This window comes from Triticum dicoccoides, chromosome 2A, assembly GCF_002162155.2.
Source record: "Triticum dicoccoides isolate Atlit2015 ecotype Zavitan chromosome 2A, WEW_v2.0, whole genome shotgun sequence".
Taxonomy (NCBI): domain Eukaryota; kingdom Viridiplantae; phylum Streptophyta; class Magnoliopsida; order Poales; family Poaceae; genus Triticum; species Triticum dicoccoides.
The window spans coordinates 230,080,676-230,089,621 of NC_041382.1; positions in this window are offsets into that span (position 1 = coordinate 230,080,676).

Sequence of the window (8,946 nt, forward strand, 5' to 3'; positions counted from 1 at the left end):
TGGAGCAGGCCGGGGAGGGTGCGGTGGGTCGGCGGCGGCGGTGGAGCGGGGGAGGGTGCGGTGGGTCGTCGGCGGCGGTGAAGCTAGTGGGGGAGGGTGCGAGGGGATCGAGATCGAGATGGAGGGGGATAGGGATCGAGATGGAGGGGGTAGCGATCGAGATGGAGGGGATCGAGATCGAGTGTCCTCATGAATATTCAATATTTTTTCATATTGAATATGAAAAAATATCATCAAATTTGAAAAAATATTCATGAATTCAAAAAGTGCCCATGTAATACAATCGAGAAATGAAGACTACGATTTAAATACAATCGATCTTAGCTAGCTATCTGTTCACAATCTTCTGGCCCTTCTTTTTCGCAAATGGAGTTCTTGTGTGGAACGGACGTCCTTTAGGTAGGGTGGTCCTGCTTCTTCTTGTGGTGTATGCTGCTACTTCATCGTCGTCGTCATGTTCCATCTTCGGGTCGCCGTACTTGTCGAAGTCTTGCTCATTGGCGACTCCATCCATTCCGATGATCTTCCTTTTGCCTCTCCTCACGACAACACGACTGGGCTTTGACGGGTCGGTAATGAAGAAGCATTGGTCCACTTGGGAAGCCAGTACCCATGGCTCATTTTTCGCGGTGACGTTTGCGCCCGCGGTCTTGGATTTGGCTTCGGGTATAACCATGGTGGTGAAATACCGGTCTTCTTTTAGGACGCTCTTGGCCCATCTGACACGGAACATCGGGACCTTCTCTCCAGCGTAGCTCAGCTCCCAGATCTCCTCGATCCTTCCGTAGTATCTATCCTTGTCGTTACCGGTGTAGGATTCCATCGTTACCCCGGAGTTCTGATAACCATCGCTCTTCATGTCCTTGTCCTCGGTGTAGAATGTGTGGCCGTTGATATCGTACGCCTCATAGGTCATCAGGTTGTGCTCGGTGCCCTGTGACAAGGCGAATATGAGTTGTTCTTCCGCGGAAGAATCCTCATGTAAAGGGTACGACAGAAGCTTCTGCTTGAACCAACGCGTGAAACATGAGTTGTGCTCTTTGATTATATCTCCGTCCGTCCTCTATTGGCCTCGGTCATTGTACGTCTTCTCAATAAAGGTTTTGTGCTCTCCCACCCAAGTATCGACCACGTCTATGTGTTGTAGCGCGACTAGGTTTGCTCTTTCAAAGTCGGCGAGTTGACCCTCAAAGTCGACATGCATTTCGCGGCGACCCTCACGGTGACCCCATCTAGCGAGCCTGCCGAGGTGCGTGTTGACGGGCAGACCAACGGGGTTCTCGATGCCTAGATAATTCGTGCAGTAGGAGATGCACTCTTCGGTCAGAAAGCCCCTGCCTATGCTTCCCTCTGGGCGTGACATGTTGCGAACGTATCCTTTGATGACACCATTCATCCTTTCGAACGGCATCATGCTGTGCAGGAACGTCGGCCCGAGTTGGATGATATGCTCCATCATATGGACCAGCAGATGCACCATAACGTCAAAAAATGCGGGCGGGAAGTACATCTCAAGCTCGCATAGTATCACCACGATCTCTTCCTGTAGCCTTCTGAGTTGCCTCACGCCAACCGACTTCCGAGAGATGACGTCGAAAAAGTTGCATAGGCCAAATAGCGTTTCACGGACGTGCGCATCCATGATCCCACGGATTGCAACTGGAAGTATCTGCGTCATCAGCACGTGACAGTCGTGAGACTTCATCCCGCTGAACTTCTGCTTCACTGGGTCTAGGTATCTGCTTATCTTCCCCGCATAACCGTAAGGAAGTTTTACTCCTACGAGGCAGGTGAAAAACTGCTCGATCTCCTCCTGACTTAGAGTGAAGCACGCGGGATGGTAGTCATTTCCGGTCTTCTTGGCCTTTTTGCCTTTGCGACGACTTTCTGTGTCCTGCTTCGCCTCATCATCATCATCATCATCATCATCATCATTAGCGTGAAGCTCCTCCCTGATGTCCATTGATTTCAAGTCTGCCCTTGCTTTCAGCCCATCGTTGGTTCTCTCTGGCATGTTGAGCAGGGTACCAAGCAGACTCTCTCACATGTTCTTCGTGATATGCATGACATCAAGGCTGTGAGGCACACGGTCGATCTTCCAGTACGGCAAGTCCCAGAAAACAGACCTCGGTTTCCATACCTTCAGCAGCGGCTCTGGCGCCTTTCGCTTCTTTCTCGGCTCTGGCGCCTTTTGCTTCTTTCCCGGCAGTGGGCAATCTTTCCAATTTTTCAACAGCTCGTCTATTTCCTCGCCGCTCCTCGTACGCGGGCGTCTTCGGGGTTCGGTTTCACCATCGAACAGATCCTTGCGTTTTCTCCATGGGTCATCGTTGTGAAGCCACCTTCGATGTCCCATGAACACGGTTTTCGAAGACCCGAGATCTCTATCTAGCTGGCGATACGTTGTGTCATCCATGCACCTGGCGCATCCAGAAAATCCGTGGACCACCTGCCCCGCGAGATATCCGTAACCGAGATAGTCGTGCACCGTCGTGAGCAGTACGGCTCTCATAGGGAAATATTCTTTCTCTGCGGCGTCCCACGTATTGGCTGGCGTTTTCCACAGCATGTCTAGCTCCTCTTTCAGCAGCCCCAGATACAGATTGATGTCGTTCCCTGGTTGTTTCGGCCCTTCAATTAGCATACTCATGTGAATGTACTTCCTCTTCATGCACAACCAGGGGGAAGGTTGTACATCCACACAAACACAGGCCAGGTGCTATGTGTGCTTCTCGGGCTGCCAAACGGATTGACTCCATCGGGGATTGTTCCCAAATTCCGGGTCTTCGAAGTTCAACGCTTGCCACGGCTCGCATCCTTAGGGTGACTCATCATCTTGTCTTTTTTATTTATCTCCGGATCATTTCCGTCATATTATCGCTTCTTCTCCTCCCTATCTGCGTGCCAACGCAGAAGCTTTGCTACCTTAGGGTCCACGAAATACCGCTGCATATGAGGAGTAATCGGAAAGTACCACACCACTTTCCGAGGAGCTTTCTTCCTCTTCTTGTATCGAGTGACGCTGCACACCAGACATATGGTAGACTCTGCGTGCTCGTCCCAATAAATGATGCAATTGTTCATGCACACATGGTATTTCACGTGCGGTAAATCCAGAGGACACACGATTTTCTTCGCCTCCTCGAAACTGGTCGAGCACTTGTTCCCCTTGGGAAGACGTTCGTGCCAGAATGACATGTTCTTGTCGAAGCATGCGTCGGTCATTTTGTGTTTTACCTTCATCTCCAGAGCCATGAGCGTTACTTTCAGGAGGGTATCCTCGGGCCTGCATCCTTCATACAATGGAGTAACCGTGTCTATCTCCAGTTGATCCAGCTTGGCTTTCTCTCGGGCGGCAGCTCTTGCGTTATCCGTCTGCTTGAGAAGTAGCTCTTGAATATGAGGGTCCTGCTCCCAGCCTACATCGTCATCTGCTCCGGCATCTTCATCTTCATGATCATGCCCTTCGTCTTGATCTTCTTCTTCATCATGTCCGACATCTTCTACATGATGATTGTGTACAGTATCACCATCATGATCATGTCCTGAAGATTCTTCGTCTTCTCGCCCGCCCTCGTCATGGTGGTTGTCTTGCTGCCCTTCCTCATTTCTTGCCCGGCCCCCATGGACGACTTCATAGTCATCTTCATCACCTTGCCACCGATAGCCATCCATGAAACCGTGCAAGAGCAGGTGGTCCCGCACCTGCCCGGAATACGGGTCCGCAATAAGGCTCTTTAGCTTGCATCTTCGACATGGACGTCTTATCTCCGTCTTGTTCTTTTGAAGCATCTCGGCCTTCGCGGAGCTCAAAAACCTATTCACGATGCCTTCGGTCATCATGCGGACCATGGTCGCCTGCGGGGTAGAGCAAAATGATATTTTAGAACCAAGAAAAAATTTGGCATGACTTTCCCTAAAAATAGGACCAAAAAGAATGCATAGTGCCAAAATTCTCGCCGAAACGGAAATGAATCAACATTCTGGCAAAATATTGGCAACTATCACATTTCAAATACCGGTACCTGCAAACACAAACATATATGCAACACCACAAACATACATAGATCTAGCAAGGCCATAAAAAGTGCATGTGCACGTTGTTGGAGCGAGCTAGGGAGAAGAAAAGTAGATCTCCAACATAAAGATAGCTTTCCCCTTACTTACCTATCAAAAAAGGTAATTTAACCACTTAATTTTGATGAATCTATGGTGCAAATGAGGTGAGGAGGAGGAGGAGGCAGCCGACACAAGCTTGGAGAAGGAGGTGGAGAGAATGAAGTGGGGAAAGTGAGTGTGTAGGTGTGGCTGTCCAAAATATCTAGCTGGTCCCAGGTTACTAATGGCGCACCACCCACAAATGCGCCATTAGTAACCCTGGTTACTAATGGCGCACTAGTTGAGGAGCGCCATTAGTAGTTTTGCAAAAAAAATAGTAGTGGCGCACTGCGTTGGTGGTGCGCCATTACTAGTTAAACTAGTAATTGTGCACTCTTCCCTGGTGCGCCATTAGTATTTTTGGAAAAATAAAAAAAATTGTTACTAATGGCGCACCGTGTGTCTGGTGCGCCATTAGTGTCTACCACACTAATGGCGCACCAACTCATGGTGCGCCATTACTATATAGTAGTGGCGCACCACATGTCTGGTGCGCCATTAGTGGCCATATCATCTGTAGCCCTTTTCCTAGTAGTGATGCCGGAATAAGAGGGGGATAGCTCGTCCTATCGAAGACTATGCTTCTGGCAACCACCATATTGCATCATGCAGAAGATAGTAGATGGTAAGTTCACCAAGTATCATCGCATAGCATAATCCTACCCGGTGATCCTCCCCTCGTCGCCATGTGAGAGAGCGATCACCGGTTGTATCTGGCACTTGGAAGGGTGTGTTTTATTAAGTATCCGATTCTAGTTGTCATAAGGTCAAGGTACAACTCCGGGTCGTCCTTTTACCGAGGGACACAGCTATTCGAATAGATAAACTTCCCTGTAGGGGTGCACCACATTTCCCAACACGCTCGATCCCCTTTGTCCGGACACACTTTTCTGGGTCATGCCCGGCCTCGGAAGATCAACATGTCGCAGCCCTACCTAGGCACAACAGAGAGGTCAGCACGCTGGTCTAAACCCTATGGCGCAGGGGTCTGGGCCCATCACCCATTGCACACCTGCATGTTGCGTACGCGGCCGGTGAGCAGATCTAGCAACCTCCATTACAAAGGAAGTTGCGTTACGCGATTCAACACGGCACGCGCCGCTCAGTCGCTGACGTCACGAAGGCTTCGACTGATACCACGACGTCGAGTGCCCATAACTGTTCCCGCGTAGTTGGTTAGTGCGTATAGGCCAGTGGCTAGACTCAGATCAAATACCAAGATCTCATTAAGCATGTTATCTTGAAGTAATCGCGAACGCCGACCAGGGTCAGGCCCACCTCTCTTATGGGTGGTATCAACCTACCCTGTCGCTCCGCCACAAAGATCCACACAGAGGGCCATCGGGAAAGTATGTCCTTTCAGCCCCCAATTTGTGAATCAACCGCGGGTACTCATCGAGCCGACCCGACTCTAGTCACAACATATATCATGTGTATTATGTATAATTTATACCCGTGATCAACACCCGACGTGATCACGGCCCAATAGTATAGCATGGTAGACTGACAAGAATGTAGGGCCACTGATGATAAACTAGCATCCTATACTAAGCATTTAGGATTGCAGGTAAGGTATCAACAACTGTAGCAACAATGACAGGCTATGCATCAGAATAGGATTAATGGAAAGCAGTAACATGCTACACTACTCTAGTGCAAGCAGTAGAGAGAAGAATAGGCGATATCTGGTGATCAAGGGGGGGCTTGCCTGGTTGCTCTGGCAAGAAGGAGAAGTCGTCGTCGATGTAGTCGATCACGGGGGGTATCGGCAACGGTCTTGAGGTCTACCGGAAAGAAGTAACGGAGTGGGAACATAATAAATAACAGAGCAATCAAAGCATAACATGGCAATACGCGGTGTTAGGGGTGACCTAATGCAGTAGGAGGTGATATCGGCGACGAGGGGAAACAACTGGGAAAGTATCCCCGATGTTTCGCGTTTTTGGACAAACGAACTGGAGGGGGAAAGTTGCATGTTCGCTATGCTAGGGATGTGTGGCAGACGAACGGGCTACATATTCGGATTTGTCTCGTCGTTCTGAACAACTTTCATGTACAAAGTTTTCCCATTCGAGGTACGGTTTATTTTATATTAATTTTAAAAGATTTAATCATTTTTAGAATTTATTTAATTATTTTAAATCAACATTATCCAGAATTGTGTATGCTGACGTCAGCAGTCAACAGGACGTTGACTGGGTCAAACTGACGTGTGGGACCCACCTGTCATACTCTGTTTAGGTTAATTAGGATTTAGCTAATCTGATTACTGTTTAATTAAACTAACTAGTTAATTAGATTAATTAAACAGGATTAGTTAACTTAATTAATTAATAATTAATTTTATTAATTCATTTATATTTATTATTTATTATTATTATTATTATTATTAAATGTTTTAGGGCATGGGCCCCTCATGTCATTGGCCCAGAGGCCTAGCGGGGCAGGGCATTAGCGGGTGAAGCCCGAACGGGCGCTGGCCACGGGGGCGCACCCGGTTGGGCGCTTCGCGCGCCGATGGCCACGGCGGGGTGGTCATAGTCGGCCGAAAGTGGGCTGCGACGGGCGCTGGGTGGATGGACCCGGGCGCACGACGGGACGAGGCAAACAGGGCGGCAGTGGGGCGCCGATGGCCTCGTCGACGAGCGGCTGCAGCCCTAGGGGAGGTGGGCAGCGGCAGGGTGAGGCCATGGGCTTAGGCTGACAGCAGGGGACAGGCAGCAGAGCTGCGGCGAGGCCTGCGCGGTCGCGGCAGCGAGGGGAGCAGGGCAGCACGCGTGCGTGCTACGGCAAGGCAGGTGACGGACGGCGCGGAGCTCGGACGGCAGCATCAGTGAGCGGGAGTGTGACGCCCCAAGACCGTTGCGCCAGGTGTCTTCCAGTTATGCGTCGTTGTTGCCTTGTCATTTGTCTGCGTGTTGCATTTTTGCCATGTCATCATCCGCATTGCATCAGCACTCGTTGCTGTCATTGTTTTTAAAACTTGCATCCATCCGGGTTCCCCAGTTCTGTCTATTGTCCGTTCCGAGCCCAACTACACTTGCACGCACCCACGGCATGTCCGAATAGTATTTTTTTAAGTGGCCGGAAAATTTTCCCGGAATGGGATGAGATTTGGCGTGCGGTCTTGTTATGTTGTAGGTAGACCGTCTGCCAAGTTTCATCACATTCGGAGTTTGTTTGATGCCCCAACGATTAACTATAACGGCAGTATAGTCGGTCAAACGTCGGACGTTTTCGGTCTCCGGACACAGTCGCCGGGCCTCTCTCTCTTCTCTCTTCTTAGCCCATTGCCTTCTGCACTACCCCTCACCGCCAGGCCCAACCTAACCCTCCTCACATCCGGAGCCGTCGGTTTGTTATCGAGGGGCCCCGAAACCCCCCTAACCACCTAACCCCTCTTTGCACCATGCTTCAACCCCCTCGCGTGCATGTTCGAAACTTACCCGAACCCGAACCGGAAAGTCGTCATCGTTGGATTCGGATGATCCCCAAACATCCCAAAAACATCTGTGATTATTTGTTTGGTCTCCCAAAGCATTTTATTCTCGACTGCCCGATTTCGATCGGACGGACCAAATAACCCCCCCTAACCTAATCCACCAGCATATATAACCGGGGCAACCCTAAAATCTAGGAGACATGTCCCATCCTTCCTCCTTGCTGCCGCCACACTCCACCTCCCACCTTGGGATCCATCCCGATCCACCTAGCCTCTCTCCTCGTTTTTTTAAACCGAACTAACCAGCATCCCCTTCCTCGATCTCCTTCACCAGCATCCCCTCCTCCATCGTCCCGCGCGGCACCTGCCAGCTCACCGGAGACGAGTACCGCCACCAGGCCGGACTCCCACCTCGCGCCCTCTTTTTCTTCCCTCTGTCTTCTCCCGTCTCAGCTCTCTCTCTATAACAATCCATGACCTCCGCACCTTGCAGGAGCACATCCACGAGCACACCGGCGCCATGAAGCCTTCCCGAGCTCCTCCCACGCCAGATCCGGCGAGCTGATGGGTTTCGTAGTAATTTCAAAAAAATTCCTACGCACACGCAAGATCATGGTGATGCATAGCAACGAGAGGAGAGAGTGTGATCTACGTACCCTTGTAGATCGACAACGGAAGCGTTAGCACAACGTGGTTGATGTAGTCGTACGTCTTCACGGTCCAACCGATCCAAGCACCGTTACTCCGGCACCTCCGAGTTCTTGGCACACGTTCAGCTCGATGACGCTCCCCGGGCTCTGATCTAGCAAAGCTTTAGGGAGGAGTTCCGTTAGCACGACGGCGTGCTGACGATCTTGATGTTCAACCGTCGCAGGGCTTCGCCTAAGCACCGCTACAATATGACCGAGGTGGAATATGGTGGAGGGGGGCACCGCACACGGCTAAGGAACGATCACGAAGATCAACTTGTGTCTCTATGGGGTGCCCCCTGCCCCCATATATAAAGGAGTGGAGGAGGGGAGGGCCGGCCCTCTCTATGGCGCGCCCTAGGGGAGTCCTACTCCCACCGGGAGTAGGATTCCCCCTTTCCTAGTCCAACTAGGAGTCCTTCCATGTAGTAGGAGTAGGAGACAAGGAAGGGGAAGGGGGAAGGGAAGGAAGGAGGGGGCGCAGCCCCTCCCCCTAGTCCAATTCGGACTAGGCCTTGGGGGGGTGCGCGGCCTGCCCTAGGCAGCCCCTCTCTCTTTCCCGTATGGCCCAATAAGGCCCAATACTTTTCCCCCGTATTCCCGTAACTCCCCGGTACTCCGCAAAATACCCGAACCACTCGGAACCTTTCCGATGTC